At 43.0% G+C, this 17,726-nt stretch overlaps 1 long non-coding RNA gene across 1 annotated transcript; it reads right to left on the bottom strand.

Moving 5' to 3' along the window:
• Window positions 1-298: 298 nt before the first annotated feature.
• Window positions 299-2,659, bottom strand: LOC125551097. The gene is made up of 3 exons (XR_007302191.1): window positions 1,500-2,659; window positions 1,373-1,426; window positions 299-1,282 (listed from the first exon to the last, which is right to left on the bottom strand). It is a non-coding gene; the product is annotated as an uncharacterized LOC125551097 (long non-coding RNA).
• Window positions 2,660-17,726: the final 15,067 nt, after the last annotated feature.

Here is a 17,726-nt window from a genome sequence, read left to right as displayed (position 1 = left end):
ACTGACCGCACTTCATATTTTTTTTCGACAATCTTTATTTTACAGAGTGAATCACTTGATTCACTACAAAATGAAACGCATTGCAATGTCGACAAAGGGAACTGCATTATTTTTAAATTTTTGCTAGCATTTTCTCTTTATAATTTCATCTCAACTGCGAGGCCAAGTGCAATGAACCGCACACGACAAAGAAATGTACTGCAAGTGCCCATGCTATACACTTTTTTGGAACACACAACGCCACACAGGAACAAGTGCAATTCAAATTTGCATTGGAGGAAGTGAGCCACGACCCAAATTGAAACAAAATGCATGCTTCTTGCTTTTTTTGCCGTAACCAAGGTTTTTTAAGAGTGAAACTACATCATGCTTTCAACATCTAATTTTTAACAAATTATAAACTATGTCGATACAAATTTTGCAAAAAAATCCTCCAAAAAAAATAAGTGAACTCCTCTGTACAATTTTTTACAAAAGAAAACTCCTATATACTATGCACCGCACTGCAAATCTAAACAGACAATTTTTTATGAACTTTACTAGGACATCAATCAAACTCCACGACCCACAATACAGGACATCAATCAAAATCTTAAAGAACTGCATGCAGGAGAGCGAGTCCATCGAGAGAGAGCAAACTGTGTCTTGTGTTTCTTTTTTATAATTGATTTCTCCTCCATTTTTCTGCATTAGAGAACATAGTGGACTGATCGGACGTGGCTCGTCTGCAGTGCCTTCGTGCACGGTAGAACTGCCGTAGGGGTCAAAATCGGGCATTCCTTCACTATCCATCCCATCCAACGGCTTCTGCTACTCACCAACAAATGAACAGAAGGGTCCAACGAACTTGCTTGTTTCTCTATACTCTGAATATTCTCGTGCCAAAAATTAGAGAGAGGCGTACTGCATGGATCAGAAAAGTAGAGGATCGTCGAGCCGCTGTGCCCTCGTTGCTATTGAGCTGCAGCAGTTTCGTCGCTGTCAAGCTGCCACCGCCATCGTCGCCGCCACGGTACGTCCAATGGAGCCGCCTACGCGTTGTCACTGTCAAGCTACAGCCGCTGCGTTATCGTCGAGCCACTGTCGCCGCCATGTCAGTTGAGATGCCACAGTTGCATCGCATCCCATCCTCTATCTAGTCCTCTGAAGTCTGAAGTGCCCCAAGTTTGCTAGTGGTCTCTAGGTACAGCCATGCCAAGCACCAAAAATTGCGGGTACATCCGTGCCAAGCACAATCCGAATATAGCAGTTTTCAGTTTTCTCAGGGAAACTGAAGTGCACTCTGCTAACAGAGTACTGAAATTAGTGTATGCTGGGCATAAATAAATAACTTAAAAATAGAACTGTAGCATTTATACTGCATCTCACTCACGTATTCAGACTACCTTTGGCCTGGTAATCTCCCTCGTTTGTGTTTTCCATTGGACTGTACAAACAAGAATATCAGATCAGTTTTGAAAAGTGGATTAGGGGGATCGATGATGATTTTTGGTTTTTACCTATGGAGATCAAACGTGACTCCTTGTCTTAGATCGCAACGTGTACGTGCAGTTTGAATTCGATGCGGCGGCGGAGGCTGGGAAGCTCCAAACAGAACTGCACAAAAGAAATCTGAAGAATTGAAGAGCACCGCACTGCATTGGTGCTCGTCGTGGACTGCACTTCGCCCACCGAAAGAGTTGCATCCCCTGTTGGAGGCCAGCGGGCTGCACCAACGTGACTACCGTACTGCACTCGTACATGTCGCAAACTGCAAGGGGGCTTCACCGCTCGAATGACACAGGGCCGGTGCTGGGAGTTTCTCCCCTCTCCCATGCGGTTGATGGCACCTGACTGAGAAGGGCACGACGGTGAGGAGAGGAAACGCCGGATCGAGGTCGTTTGTCCTCGCCGGAAGAGAAGAAGCTCCCACTGAGGGGGCGCGTGAGCAAATGTCTCACGCGAGTTCACGCGAGTAGAACAAGCTCGTCGTCATGTGCCGATGTCCAGGGGTGGCGCGGGGGCCGTGGATGATGAAGGAGGTCGGAGACGACACGCCCGGCCTACATCTGGCCGTGGACGGAGAGGAGGACCCCGGGGCGGCTCGAGAGGCATGGATTTTGGGCCGTCGGAAGGAAGGAAGAGCTGGGGAGAGATGCAGCGGGATGGGAGGGAGGATGTGGATGAACAGGGAGGGGTCAGGTCCGGGCGTGGCGCTGGCCGGCGCCGGAGGGAGGGGAGATCAAGGGAGGCCCAACCACCATGGCAGGGCGGCGCTCGGGATGGCCGGATCCGGTGACGGCGCATCAAGGGAGGCCGTGCATGGCTGGATCCACTGGCGGCATGACGTGAGTAGGCCGTGGATGGCTGGATCCATCGGCGGCGCGTCGCGGGGAGGCTATGGCTAGCCAGAATTCGGAGGTGTTGGCCATGGCGGGAGGAGGTGTGAAGTAGTGGGGAGTCGCCGCGAGTGGTGCGGCGGGGCTCTGGCAGCGCGTGGCGCCGTGGGGCGGGGCTCTGTTGGCGCGTGGTTGGCCGGGGCTCCGGCGGCGCATGGTTGGGCGGGGCTCCGGCATCGCTTGGTGGTGCGTGGCGGCTCGGGGCTAGGAGGAGGAAGGTGGAGCGGATCAGGGCGTTGGTGAGGATGGGTGGTGGTCGTGCGGTGGTGGGCTGGGAGTTTTGTTTTGTTGGTGCAGCTCGGGGTGGGTTCGCACTGATGAATTTTTGCAATCGAAGTGTTAGCCGAATAAGGAAGTGTTATCATATTAAGGATGTTATTAGAATAGACCCATCATATATACTTCCTTCTTTCCGGTTTATAGAGCTTATCTTAAAATTTTAGTTTTTCCATTTTATAAGGCTCAATTTGATTGTTCACCATCACATGTTCAGACTTAAAGGTGCATTAAATCATTACATGCAAGTATTAAGAGAAAATTGATCAATGCATGCATGCATTGCAATTAATGCATTCGTAAACACAATTTTTTGAGGAAAACAAGAGCATTAATTGGGTGCTTTTGCAAACTACAAAAAATATTTCACAACTCATCATCTACCTTGGTTGGTGAGATTTTTGAATTGAGCCTTATAAACCAGAAAGAAGGGAGTATATATATATATATTAGTGAATATATATATTAGTGAATATTAGTGAATATATATATATATATATATATATATATATATATTAGTGAAGACCAAAACAACATTGCGAAGATAAACCTTGAAGATAAACCAATGTTGAAGTCAAACCAATTATGAAGATAATGCAATCATGACGCCAAATAAAAAATCTTCAAGAAAGGTTGGTGGTAGCGTTACCCACCGTATAGGAAATATTAGACCCAGACACAGCGCACAATTATCGTGGCGCTCCGAAGTTAAATTCTACATTAATGTATTCACACTCAAAGGATAAGTCTTCATGAATTGAAGATATACGTTACTTCGTGTGTTGCGCGCCTAAGTCATCAATATGCATAAGCGTTAGGATGTGTTTCCATTAACAGGACATTTGAGGATTCTAAGATATTTAGCTCACACCACAGCTTGCAAAACCTTTTCTCATCCAAAGGCTTCATGAACATATCTGCCAATTGCTCTTCTGTATTGATGTGAATGATATCAGTGTCTTCCTTCAACACGTCATCTCTGAGAAAATGATGACGGATCTGAATGTGCTTTGTCTTCGAGTGCTAAACTGGATTATGAGCGATCTTGATGGTGATTTCATTTTCACAGTACAGAGGCACATGCTTCATGTTGATGCCATAATCGTTGAGGGTTTGCTTCATCTAGAGAAGCTGAGCGCAGCAAGATCTAGCAACAATGTATTCAAATTCAGCACTAGAGAGTGATACACAGTTCTGCTTCTTTGAAGACCAACAGACAAGAGATCGTCCAAGAAAGTGACATGTGTCTGATGTGGACTTGCGATCAACCTTATCACCAGCATAATTAGCATCTGAGAATTCAACTAGATCAAACTTTGAGCCCTTTGGATACCATAATCATAGTGTTGGGGTATGAGCCAAATATCGAAATATTCGCTTAACCACGAGGTGATGTGATTCCTTTGGTGCCACTTGAAATCGGGCACACATGCAAACGCTAAGCACTATATTTGGTCTAGATGCACATAAATACAATAAAGAACCAATTATGGAGCGGTATACCTTTTGACCGAACTCTTTACCATTGTCGTTGGGGCCCAATTGGCCTTTGTTTGGCATTGGCATCGTGTACCTTTTGCAGTCTTGCATTCCAAACTTCTTCAGGCAATCTTTGAGGTATTTTTCTTGTGATATGAAGATGCCATTTCTCTGTTGACGGATTTGAAGACCAAGAAAGAACTTCAACTCTCCCATCATGGACATATGATATTTCTCTTGCATCATATGCCCAAACTCATCACTGTATCTCTTATCAGTGCAGCCGAACATAATGTCATCCACATAGATTTGGCATACAAACAGTTCTCCATCATATGTCTTCGTGATGAGAGTGGGATCTAGAGAACCAGGTTTGAAGGCTTTGCTCTTCAGGAAATCATTGAGTATGTCATACCAAGCGCGAGGTGCTTGTTTGAGGCCAACAGTGCCTTGTTGAGTTTGTAGACCATATTAGGACGCTTTGGATCTTCAAAACCAGGGTTGAGCTGTTGGGAAACGCGGTATTTCAAAAAAAAATCCTATGATCACGCAAGATCTATCTAGGAGATGCATCGCAACAAGCGGGGAGAGTATGTCCACATACCCTCGTAGACCGAAAGCCGAAGCGTTAAGTAACGCGGTTGATATAGTCGAACATCTTCGCGATCCAACCGATCAAGTACCGAATGCATGGCACCTCCGCGATCTGCACACATTCAGCTCGGTGACGTCCCTCGAACTCTTGATCTAGCTGAGTCCGAGGGAGAACTTCGTCAGCACGACGGCGTGTTGACGGTGATGATGAAGTTACCGACACAGGGCTTCGCCTAAGCACTACGACAATATTACCGAGGTGGAAATCTGTGGAGGGGGGCACCGCACATGGCTAAGACAAATCTTGGAGTGCCTTTGGGGTGCCCGCTACCCACGTGTATAAAGGAGGGGGAAGAGGAGTCGGCCTAGGAGGGGCGCGCCTATAGGGGGAGTCCAACTAGGATTCCCAATCCTAGTTGGAGTCCCCTTCCTTTTCCAAGACGGGAGAGAGGGAAGGAGTAGGAGATGGAGAAGGAAAGAGAGGGGGCACCGCCCCCTCCCTAGTCCAATTCGGACATGCCATGGGGGGCGCACGGCCACCCCTTGAGGCCCTTCTCTCCTTTCCCGTATGGCCCATTAAGGCCCACTACTTCCCCCGGCGAATTCCCGTAACTCTCCGAAACTCCGAAAAATACCCGAATCACTCGGAACCTTTCCGATGTCCGAATATAGCCTTCCAATATATCGATCTTTATGTCTCAACTATTTTGAGACTCCTCGTCATGTCCGTGATCTCATCCGGGACTCCGAACAACCTTCGGTCATCAAATCACATAACTCATAATACAAATCGTCATCAAACTTTAAGCGTGCGGACCCTACGGGTTCGAGAACTATGTAGACATGACCAAGACACATCTCCGGTCAATAACCAATAGAGGAACCTGGATGCTCATATTGGCTCCTACATATTCTACGAAGATCTTTATCAGTCAAACCGCACAACAACATACGTTGTTCCCTTTGTCATCGGTATGTTACTTGCCCGAGATTCGATCGTCGGTATCATCATACCTAGTTCAATCTCGTTACTGGCAAGTCTCTTTACTCATTCCGCAATGCAACATCCCGTAACTAACTCATTAGTCACATTGCTTGCAAGGCTTATAGTGATGTGCATTACCGGGAGGGCCTAGAGATACCTCTCCGAAACACAGAGTGACAAATCCTAATCTCGATCTATGCCAACTCAACAAACACTATCAAAGACACGTGTAGAGCATGTTTATAATCACCCAGTTACATTGTGACTTTTGATAGCACACTAAGTATTCCTCTGGTATTCGGGAATTGCATAATCTCATAGTCAGAGGAACATGTATAAGTCATGAAGAAAGCAATAGCAATAAACTAAACGATCATAGTGCTAAGCTAACGGATGGGTCTTGTCCAACACATCTACTGATGTGACCCCGTTCATCAAATGACAACAGATGTCCATGGCTAGGAAACTTAACCATCTTTGATTAACGAGCTAGTCAAGTAGAGGCATACTAGGGACACTCTGTTTGTCTATGTATTCACACATGTACTAAGTTTCCGGTTAATACTATTCTAGCATGAATAATAAACATTTATCATGATATAAGGAAATATAAATAACAACTTTATTATTGCATCTAGGTCATATTTCCTTCAGTTTTCCACTTGCACTAGAGTCAATAATCTAGTTCACATCGCCATGTGATTTAACACCAATAGTTCACATCTTTATGTGACTAACACCCATAGTTCATATCGCCATGTGACCAACACTCAAAAGGTTTACTAGAGTCAATAATCTAGTTCACCTCGCTATGTGATTAACACCCAAGAGTAATAAGGTATGATCATGTTTTGCCTGTGAGAGAAATTTTAGTCTACGGGTCTGCAACATTCATATCCGTATGTATTTTGCAAATTCCTATGTTTACAATACTCTACATGGAGCTACTCTAGCTAATTTCTCCCACTTTCAATATGTATCTAGATCGAAACTTAGAGTCATCTAGATCGGTGTCAAAGCTTGCATCAACGTAACTCTTTACGACAAAATCTTTGTCACCTCCATAATGGAGAAACATTTCCTTATTCCACTAAGGATAATTTTGACCGATGCCCAGTGATCCACTCCTGAATCACTATTGTACCATCTTGCCAAACTCATGGTGAGGTACACAATAGGTCTGGTACACAGCATAGCATAGTTTATAGAACCTATGACTAAGGCATAGGGAATGACTTTTCATTCTCTTTCTATTTTCTGCCGTGGTCGGGTTTTGAGTCTTTACTCAACTTCACACCTTAAAAATCAGGCAAGAACTCCTTCTTTGACTGACCTATTTTGAACTCCTTCAAAATCTTATCAAGGTATGTACTCATTAAAAAAACTTATCAAGCGTCTTGATCTATCTCTATAGATCTTGATGCCAATATGTAAGTAGCTTCACCGAGGTCTTTCTTTTGAAAAACTCCTTTCAAATACTCCTTTACGCTTTCCAGAAAATTCTACATCATTTCCGATCAACAATATGTCATTCACATATACTTATCAGAAATGTTGTAGTGCTCCCACTCTCTTTCTTGTAAATACAGGCTTCACCGCAAGTCTATATAAAACTATATTCTTTGATCAACTCATCAAAGCGTATATTCCAACTCCGAGATGCTTGCACCAGCCCGTAGATGGATCGCTAGAGCTTGCACACTTTGTTAGCACCTTTAGGATTGATAAAACCTTCTTGTTGCATCATATACAACTCTTCTTTAATAAATCTATTAAGGAATGTAGTTTTGACATCCATTTTCCAGATTTCATAAAATGTGGCAATTGCTAACATGATTCGGACATACTTTAAGCATCGATACGAGTGAGAAAATCTCATCATAGTCAACATCTTGAACTTGTCGAAAACCTTTTGCGACAATTCGAGCTTTGTAGATAGTAACACTACTATGAGCGTCTGTCTTCCTCTTGAAGATCCATTTATTCTCTACGGCTTGCCAATCAACGGGCAAGTCAACCAAAGTCCACACTTTGTTCTCATACATGGATCCCATCTCAGATTTCATGGCCTCAAGCCATTTTGCGGAATCTGGGCTCATCGTCGCTTCCTTATAGTTCATAGGTTCGTCATGGTCAAGTAACATGACTTCCAGAACAGGATTACCATACCACTTTGGTGCGGATCATACTCTGGTATACCTACGGGGTTCCGTAGTAACTTGATCCGAAGTTTCATGATCATCATCGTTAGCTTCCTCAATAATTGGTGTAGGAATCACTGGAACTAATTTCTGTGATGAACTACTTTCCAATTCGGGAGAAGGTACAACTACCTTATCAAGTTCTATTTTCCTCCCACTCACCTCTTTTGAGAGAAACCCCTTCTCTAGAAAGGACTCATTCTTAGCAACAAAAATTTTGCCTTCAGATCTGTGATAGAAGGTGTACCCAATAGTTTCTTTTGGGTATCCTATGAAGACGCACTTCTCCTATTTGGGTTCGAGCTTATCAGTTTGAAACCTTTTTCACATAAGCATTGCAATCCCAAACTTTAAGAAATGACAGCTTAGGTTTCTTGCTAAACCATAGTTCATCCGGTGTCATCTCAACGGATTTCGATGGTGCCCTATTTAACGTGAATGCAACTGTCTCTAATGCATAACCCCAAAACGCTAGTGGTAAATCGGTAAGAGACATCATAGATCACAACATATCTAATAAAGTACGGTTACGACGTTCGGACACACCATTACGTTGTGTTGTTCCAGGTGGCATCAGTTGTGAAACTAGTCGACATTGTTTCAACTGAAGGCCAAACTAGTAACTCAAATATTTCATCTCCACGATCAGATCGTAGAAAATTTATTTTCTTGTTACGATGATTTTCCACTTCACGCTGAAATTCTTTGAACTTTTCAAATGTTTCAGACTTATGTTTCATCAAGTAGATATACTCATATCTGCTCAAATCATCTGTAAAGGTCAGAAAATAACGATACCCGCCGCGAGCCTCAACACTCGTCGGACCGCATACATCGGTATGTATTATTTCCAATAAGTCAGTGGCTCGCTCCATTGTTCCGGAGAACAGAGTCTTAGTCATCTTGCCCATGAGGCATGGTTTGAAAGCATCAAGTGATTCCAAAAGTCCATTCGCATGGAGTTTCTTCATGCGCTTTACACCAATATGACCTAAATGGCAGTGCCACAAGTATGTTGCACTATCATTATCAACTTTGCATCTTTTGGCATCAATATTATGAATATGTGTATCACTATGGTCGAGATTCAATAAACCATTTATATTAAGTGTATGACCATAGAAGGTTTTATGCATGTAAATAGAACAACAATTATTCTTTGACTTAAATGAATAACCGTACTGCAATAAACATGATCCAATCATATTCAAGCTCAACGCAAACACAAATAACATTTATTTTAGGTTCAACACCAATCCCGAAGGTAAAAGGAGTGTGCGATGGTGATCTTATCAACCTTGGAATCATTTCCAACACACATCGTCACCTTGCCCTTAGCTAGTCTCTATTCATTTTGCAACTCCTGTTTCGAGTTACTAATCTTAGCAACTGAACCGGTATCAAATACCCTGGGGTTACTATGAACACTAGTAAAGTACACATCAATAACATGTATATCAAATATACTTTTGTTCACTCTGCCATCCTTCTTATTCACCAAGTATTTGGGGTAGTTCCGCTTCCAATGACCATTCCCTTTGCAGTAGAAGCACTCAGTTTCAGGCTTAGGTCTAGGTTTGGGCTTCTTCATGGGAGTGGCAACTTGCTTGTCATTCTTCTTGAAGTTCCCTTTCTTTCCCTTGCCCTTTTACTTGAAACTAGTGGTCTTGTCAACCATCAACACTTGATGCTTTTTCTTGATTTCTACCTTCGCCAATTTCAGTATCACGAAGAGCTCGGGAATCGTTTTCGTCATCCCTTGCATATTATTGTTCATCACAAATTTCTAGTAACTTGGTGACGGTGACTAGAGAAATCTGTCAATCACTATCTTATCTGGAAGATTAACTCCCACTTGATTCAAGTGATTGTAGTACTCAGACATTCTAAGCACATGCTCACTAGCTGAGCTATTCTCCTCCATCTTGTAGGCAAAGTACTTGTCAGAGGTCTCATACCTCTTGACTCGGGTATGAGTCTGAAATACCAATTTCAGCTCTTGGAACATCTTATATGCTCTGTGGCATTCACAACATTTTTTAAGTCCCGGTTCTAAGCCGTAAAGCATGGCGCACTAAACTATCAAGTAGTCATCATACCGAGCTTGCCAAACGTTCACAACGTCTACATCTGCTCCTGCAATAGGTCCATCACCTAGCGGTGCATCAAGGACATAATTCTTCTATGCAGCAATGAGGATAATCTTCAGATCACAGAGCTAGTCCGCATCATTTCTACTAACATATTTCAACATAGTTTTCTCTAGGAACATATCATAAATAAAATGGGGAAGCTATACGCGAGCAATTGATCTACAACATAGATATGCAAATACTCATTTCGGACTAAGTTCATGATAAATTACAGTTCAATTAATCATATTACTTAAGAACTCCCACTTAGATAGACATCCCTCTAATCATCTAAGTGATCACATGATCCATATCAACTAAACCATGTCCAATCATCACGTGAGATGGAGTAGTTTCCAAAGCTGAACATCACTATGTTGATCATATCTACTATATAATTCACACTCGACCTTTTGGTCTCAGTGTTCCGAGGCCATATCTGCATATGCTAGGCACGTCAAGTTTAACCCGAGTATTCTGCATGTGCAAAACTGGTTTGCACCCATTGTATGTGAACGTAGATCTTATCACACCCGATCATCACGTGGTGTCTCAGCACGAAGAACGGTCGCAACGGTGCATACTCACGGAGAACACTTATACCTTGAAATTTTAGTAAGGGGTCATCTTATAATACTACCGTTGAACAAAGCAAAATAAGATGCATAAAGGATAAACATCACATACAATCAAATAAGTGATATGATATGACCATCATCATCTTGTGCCTTTGATCTTCATCTCCAAAGCACCGTCATGATCACCATCGTCACCGGCTTCACACCTTGATCTCCATCGAAGCATCGTTCTCGTCTCGCCAACTATTGCTTCTACGACTATTGCTACCGCTTAGCGATAAAGCAAAGCAATTACGTGGCGATTGCATTTCATACAATAAAGCGACAACCATATGGCTCCTGCCAGTTGCCGATAACTATTACAAAACATGATCATCTCATACAACAAATTATATATCAGCACGTCTTGACCATATCACATCACAACATGCCTTGCAAAAACAAGTTAGACGTCCTCTACTTTGTTGTTGCAAGTTTTACGTGGCTTCTACGGGCTTAGCAAGAACCATTCTTACCTACGGCATAAAAACCACAACATGGTATAGTGATTGATTTTTGATCTTCGGAAAGAACCATGTTCATTGAATCCGATTCAACTAAACTTGGATAAACTGACACTCGCCAGCCACCTTTGTGCAAAGCACGTCGATAGAACCAGTCTCATGAACGCGGTCATGTAATGTCGGTCTGGGCCGCTTCATCCAACAATACCGCTGAATCAAGAAACAACTAGTGACGGCAAGCAATATGTATATACCCACGCCCACAACTCCTTTGTGTTCTACTCGTGCATATAACATCTACGCATAGACCTGTCTCGGATGCCACTGTTGGGGAACGCGATATTTCAAAAAAAATCCTACGATCACGCAAGATCTATCTAGGATATGCATAGCAACGAGCGGGAAGAGTGTGTCCATGTACCCTCGTAGACCAAAAGCGGAAGCGTTAAGTAACGCGGTTGATATATTCGAACGTCTTCGCGATCCAATCGATCAAGTACCGAACACACGGCACCTCCGCGATCTGCACACGTTCAGCTCGGTGACATCCCTCGAACTCTAGATCCAGCTAAGGCTGAGGGAGAGTTTCGTCAGCACGACGGCATGTTGACGGTGATGATGAAGTTACCGGCGCAGGGCTTCGCCTAAGCACTACGACAATATGACCGAGGTGGAAATCTGTAGAGGGGGGCACCGCACTCGGCTAAGACAAATCTTGGAGTGCCTTTGGGGTGTCCCCCTGCCCACGTATATAAAGGAGGGGGAAGAGGAGGCCGGCCTAGGAGGGGCGCGCCTATAGGGGGAGTCCAACTAGGATTCTCAATCCTAGTTGGAGTCCCCTTCCTTTTCCAAGACGGGAGAGAGGGAAGGAGTAGGAGAGATAGAAGGAAAAGGAGGGGGGCGCCGCCTCATCCCTAGTCCAATTCGGATTTGCCATGAGGGGGCACGCGGACACCCCTTGAGGCCCTTCTCTCCTTTCCCGTATGGCCCATTAAGGCCCACTACTTCCCCCGGCGAATTCCCGTAACTCTCCGGTACTTCAAAAAATACCCGAATCACTCGGAACCTTTCTGATGTACGAATATAGCCTTCCAATATATTGATCTTTATGTCTCGACCATTTTGAGACTCCTCGTCATGTCCGTGATCTCATCCGGGACTCTGAACAACCTTGGTCATCAAATCACATAACTCATAATACAAATTGTCATCAAACGTTAAGCGTGCAGACCCTACGGGTTCGAGAACTATGTAGACATGACCGAGACACATCTCCGGTCAATAACCAACAGTGGAACCTGGATGCTCATATTGGCTCCTACATATTCTACGAAGATCCTTATCGGTCAAACCGCACAACAACATACGTTGTTCCCTTTGTCATCGGTATGTTACTTGCCTGAGATTCGATCGTCGGTATCATCATACCTAGTTCAATCTCATTACCGGCAAGTCTCTTTACTTGTTCCATAATTCAACATCCCGTAACTAACTCATTAGTCACATTGCTTGCAATTCTTATAGTGATGTGCATTACCGAGAGGGCCTAGAGATACCTCTCCGAAACACGGAGTGACAAATCCTAATCTCGATCTATGCCAACTCAACAAACACTATCTGAGACACCTATAGAGCATCTTTATAATCACACAGTTATGTTCTGATGTTTGATAGCACACTAAGTGTTCCTTCAGTATTCGGGAGTTGCATAATCTCATAGTCAGAGGAACATGTATAAGTCATGAAGAAAGCAATAGCAATAAACTAAACGATCATAGTGCTAAGCTAACGGCCGGGTCTTGTCCAACACATCATTCTCTAATGATGTGATCCCATTCATCAAATGACAACACATGTCCATGGCTAGGAAACTTAACCATCTTTGATTAACGATCTAGTCAAGTAGAGGCATACTAGGGACACTCTGTTTGTCTATGTATTCACACATGTACTAAGTTTCGGTTAATATAACTCTAGCATGAATAATAAACATTTATCATGATATAAGGAAATATAAATAAGAACATTATTATTGCCTCTAGGGCATATTTCCTTCATGAGCTACATACACTTCTTCTTCAATTTTGTCGTTGAGGAAGGCACTCTTCACATCAATTTAGTACAGAAGAATGTTGTTGTGGTTAGAATAGGCTAGCAGTATTCGAATGGCTTCAAGCCAAGCCACAGGAGCAAAGGTTTCATCGAAGTCAATTCCTTCCACTTGTGTGTAACCTTGGGCAACAAGACGAGCCTTGTTTCTAACGACTTGACCATGTTCATCTTGCTTGTTGCGATAGATCCGTTTAGTGCCAATAATATTGTGCTTGCGAGGATCTGGACATTTGACTCCCAGACATTGTTCAGCTCAAACTGTTGAAGCTCTTCTTGCATAGCTTGAATCCATTCAGGTTCCATGAAGGCTTCATCAACTTTATTGGGTTCGGATATAGAGACAAATGCAAAGTGTCCATAGAAGTTTGCTAGTTGTGTTGCTCTTGATCGAGTGAGAGGACTAGGTGCATTGATAATCTTCTCAATCTGAACTCCAATGGCAACCCGAGGATGTACAGGGCGAAGACTTTGCTCTTGTTGATTGCTATTTTCATCTTCGACATTATCTTCGGACTGAGCATTGTCTTCATGTGTAGTGGGTGCTGGAACGACAAGTTCTTCTTCTACCTGTTCCTCGGTGGGTATGATTTCTCCAGTTCCCATAAGCTTGATAGATTCACTAGGGGAAGCTTCATCTAGCACATTTGGCAGGTGCTCTCTTTGCAAGCCGTTAGTCTCATCGAACCGCACATCTACAGTTTCAACCACTTTATAGTGAAAGAGGTTGAAGACTCTGTAGGTGTTCGAATCCTTTCCGTAACCAAGCATAAAACCTTCATGTGCTTTTGGTGCAATTTTTGAAGTGTGATGTGGATCCTTGATCTAGCACCTGGCACCGAAGACTTTGAAATAGCTAATGTTTGGCTTCTTACCAGTAAGGAGTTCATAGGATGTCTTCTTGAAGAACTTATGAATATAAACTCTGTTGATGATGTGGCAAGCAGTATCAATGGCTTCAGGCCAGAACTTTCTTGGAGTCTTGTACTCATCAAGCATCATACGTGCCATCTCAATGAGGGTTCTATTCTTGCGCTCCACGACGCCATTCTACTGAGATGTGTATTGAGCAAAGAGCTCATGAGTGATGCCCAGTGTATCAAGATAAGTGTCAAGGTCAGTGTTCTTGAATTCTCTGCCATTGTCACTCCTAATGTGCTTGATCTTGACGCCATAGTTGCTCATGGCGCAATTGGCGAATCATCTGAAGACATCCTGCCCTTCAGTCTTATAGAGAATTGTGTGCACCCAGGTGTATCTTGAATAATCATCAACAATAACGAAGCCATAAAGATGTGCAGTGGTAGTAAGCGTAGAGTAGTGAGTAGGGCCAAATAAGTCCATGTGTAGCAGCTCGAAGGGGTGTGATGTAGTCATGATTGTCTTTGAGGGATGCTTGGCCCTAGTCATCTTCCCAGCTTCGCAAGCACCACATAGATGATCCTTCTTGAACTTGACGCCCTCGATGCCAATGATATTCTTCTTCTTCATGAGAGTGTGCAAGTTCCTCATGCCCGCATGTCCTAGCCTTCGATGCAAAAGCCAACACTCTGAATCTTTTGCTATAAGACATACGGCAAGTTGTGGTCCTACGGAGAAATCTACCATATACAGATCACCTCTTCGATAACCTTCAAAGACTAGAGATTTGTCAGTTTCCATAAGCACAAGGCAATGATATTTTCCAAATATCAATATCATGTTAAAATCACAAAGCATTGATACAGACATTAAGTTGTATCCAAGGGATTCTACAAGAATCACTTTATCCATGTGCTGATCATGTGTGATAGCAACTCTACCTAGGCCCAATACCTTGCTTTTACCACTGTCAGCGAATGTGATGTGGCTTTTAGTGGATGGGCGTAGGGTTGAATCCATGAGAAGACTTTGATCACCGGTCATGTGGTTAGTGCATCCACTGTCCATTATCCATTCAGTAGCTTTCGGAGTCGTACCTTACAGTGTAGCTAGCGGGATAAGCTTCACCAAGAGTATTGTGAAGCACAATCATATAACGAACAAGCATACTATCAAAGTTGAGATTCTTGTTTGGTAAGATAGGATGCTCGTCAAGAAACCCTGGGACGAAATACATGGTAAGACCATTTTGTCACTTTATCTGGCGTCCCACAAGATGTTTTAGGTCCCCAGCATTGTCTTCAGAAGACTGTGATTTCTGGTTGGAGACCTGTCCCTACAAGAGAATTTAATTCTTCTTAACCACCCACATCTTCAGGGGTGGCTTAGAAGCAATAAGTCTAAGTGCAACATCGGAGAACTTTGGCTTTGGAGCCTTAGCAAATAGTTTTGTAGGAGGTGAATAGTACTAGGAAGAATATGCAGAAAAGTTCTTTGATCTATGAACATAGCAGTTAGATGAAACACGCTCATATTCATGAGTCTGATGATAATTTCCCTGCAAAACATTGGCGTTAGGGTGACATTGTGAGCTCCTCGGTCTGTATGAAGCCTTTGGGCCATATGAAGCCTTTGGTCTAGGGTTTGATGCGTCTCCAACGTATCTATAATTTTTGATTGTTCCATGCTATTATATTATCTGTTTTGGATGTTTTATATGCATTAATATGCTATTTTATATGATTTTTGGGACTAACCTATTAACCTAGAGCCTAGTGTCGGTTTCTGTTTTTTCCTTGTTTTAGAGTTTCGCAGAAAAGGAATACCAAACAGAGTCCGAACGGAATGAAACTTTCATGATGATTTTTCTTGGACCAGAAAACATCCAGAGGGCTTGGAGTGCAAGTCAGGAAAGCCACGAGGCGGCCAGAAGGTCGGAGGGCGCGCCTAGGGGGTAGGGTGTGCCCCCACCCTTGTGGGCCCCTCGTGACTCCACCAACCTATTTCTTCCGCCTATATATTCTCAAATATCCCAAAACCTACCAGGGGAGCCACGAAACCACTTTTCCACCGCTGCAACCTTCTATACCCGTGAGATCCCATCTAGGGGCCTTTTCCGGCATCCTGCCGGAGGGGGATTCGATCATGGAGGGCTTCTACATCAACACCATTGCCTCTCTGATGAAGCGTGAGTAGTTTACCACAGACCTACGGGTCCATAGCTAGTAGCTAGATGGCTTCTTCTCTCTCTTTGATTCTCAATACAAAGTTCTCCTCGATGTTCTTGGAGATCTATTCGATGTAGTACTCTTTTTCGAGGTGTTTGTCGAGATCTGATGAATTGTGGGTTTATGATCAGCTTATCTATGAATATTATTTGAATCTCCTCTGAATTCTTATATGCATGATTTGGTATCTTTGCAAGTCTCTTTGAACTATCAGTTTGGTTTGGCCAACTAGATTGGTTTTTCTTGCAATGGGAGAAGTGCTTAGCTTTGGGCTCAATCTTGCAGTGCTCGATCCTAGTGACAGAAGGGGAACCAACACGTATTGTATTGTTTCCACCAAGGATAAAAATATGGGGTTTTCATCATATTGCTTTGAGTTAATCCCACTACATCTTGTCATCTTACTTAATGTGTTACTCTATTCTTATGAAATTAATACACTAGATGCAGGCAGGAGTCGGTCGATATGTGGAGTAATAGTAGTAGATGCAGAATCGTTTCGGTCTACTTGACATGGACATGATGCCTATATTCATGATCATTGCCTTAGATATCGTCATAACTTTGCGCTATTCTATCAATTGTTCGGCATTAATTTGTTCAACTACCGTAATATTTTCTATCTTGAGATAAGCCTTTGAAACCTATGGCTCCCGGGTCTATTTTCCATCATATAAGTTTCTGATCTACAATTTTAGTTTCCTATTTACTTTCTTTGCAATCTTTTACTTTCCGTTTCATAAACCAAAAATACCAAAAATATTACTTTACCATTTATCCATCTATATCAGATCTCACTTTGCAAATAACTGTGAAGGGATTGAATACCCCTTTGTCGTGTTGGGTGCAAGTTGGTTTTTGTTTGTGTAGGTATTCGGTGGCTTGTTACATTGTCTCCTACTGGATTGATACCTTGGTTCTCAAAAGCTGAGGGAAATACTTACTCTACTTTGCTGCATCACGCTTTACTCTTCAAGGGAAAAACCAATGCAAGCTCAAGAGGTAGTAGGAAGAATTTCTGGCACCGTTGCTGGGGAGATCTATGCCAAGCCAAGACATACCAAGTACCCATCATAAACTCTCACCCCTCGCATTACATTATTTGCCATTCGCCTCTCGTTTTCCTCTCCCCACTTCTAAAATGATTTTCGAAAAGATTCGCCTTTTCTTTGCTCTCCTTCCGTTCATCTTATTTGCTTGCTTTTTGTGTGCTCGTGTGTTGGATTGCTTGCTTTGTCTCAATGACTCCTCCAAAAAACGTTGACGCTCACCTTAGGAGGTTAGACGAAATTGAAAATAATGTTAGAAGCTTCATGTCCTTGCAATTTGAGCATAACAATTTCTTTAGAAATGAGCTCAAGGAGCAGAAAAGTTTTATGGAATACATGAACAAATAGCTTGA

Source organism: Triticum urartu, chromosome 4, assembly GCF_003073215.2.
Source record: "Triticum urartu cultivar G1812 chromosome 4, Tu2.1, whole genome shotgun sequence".
Taxonomy (NCBI): Eukaryota; Viridiplantae; Streptophyta; class Magnoliopsida; order Poales; family Poaceae; genus Triticum; species Triticum urartu.
This window is presented reverse-complemented; position numbering and strand designations above follow the sequence as displayed.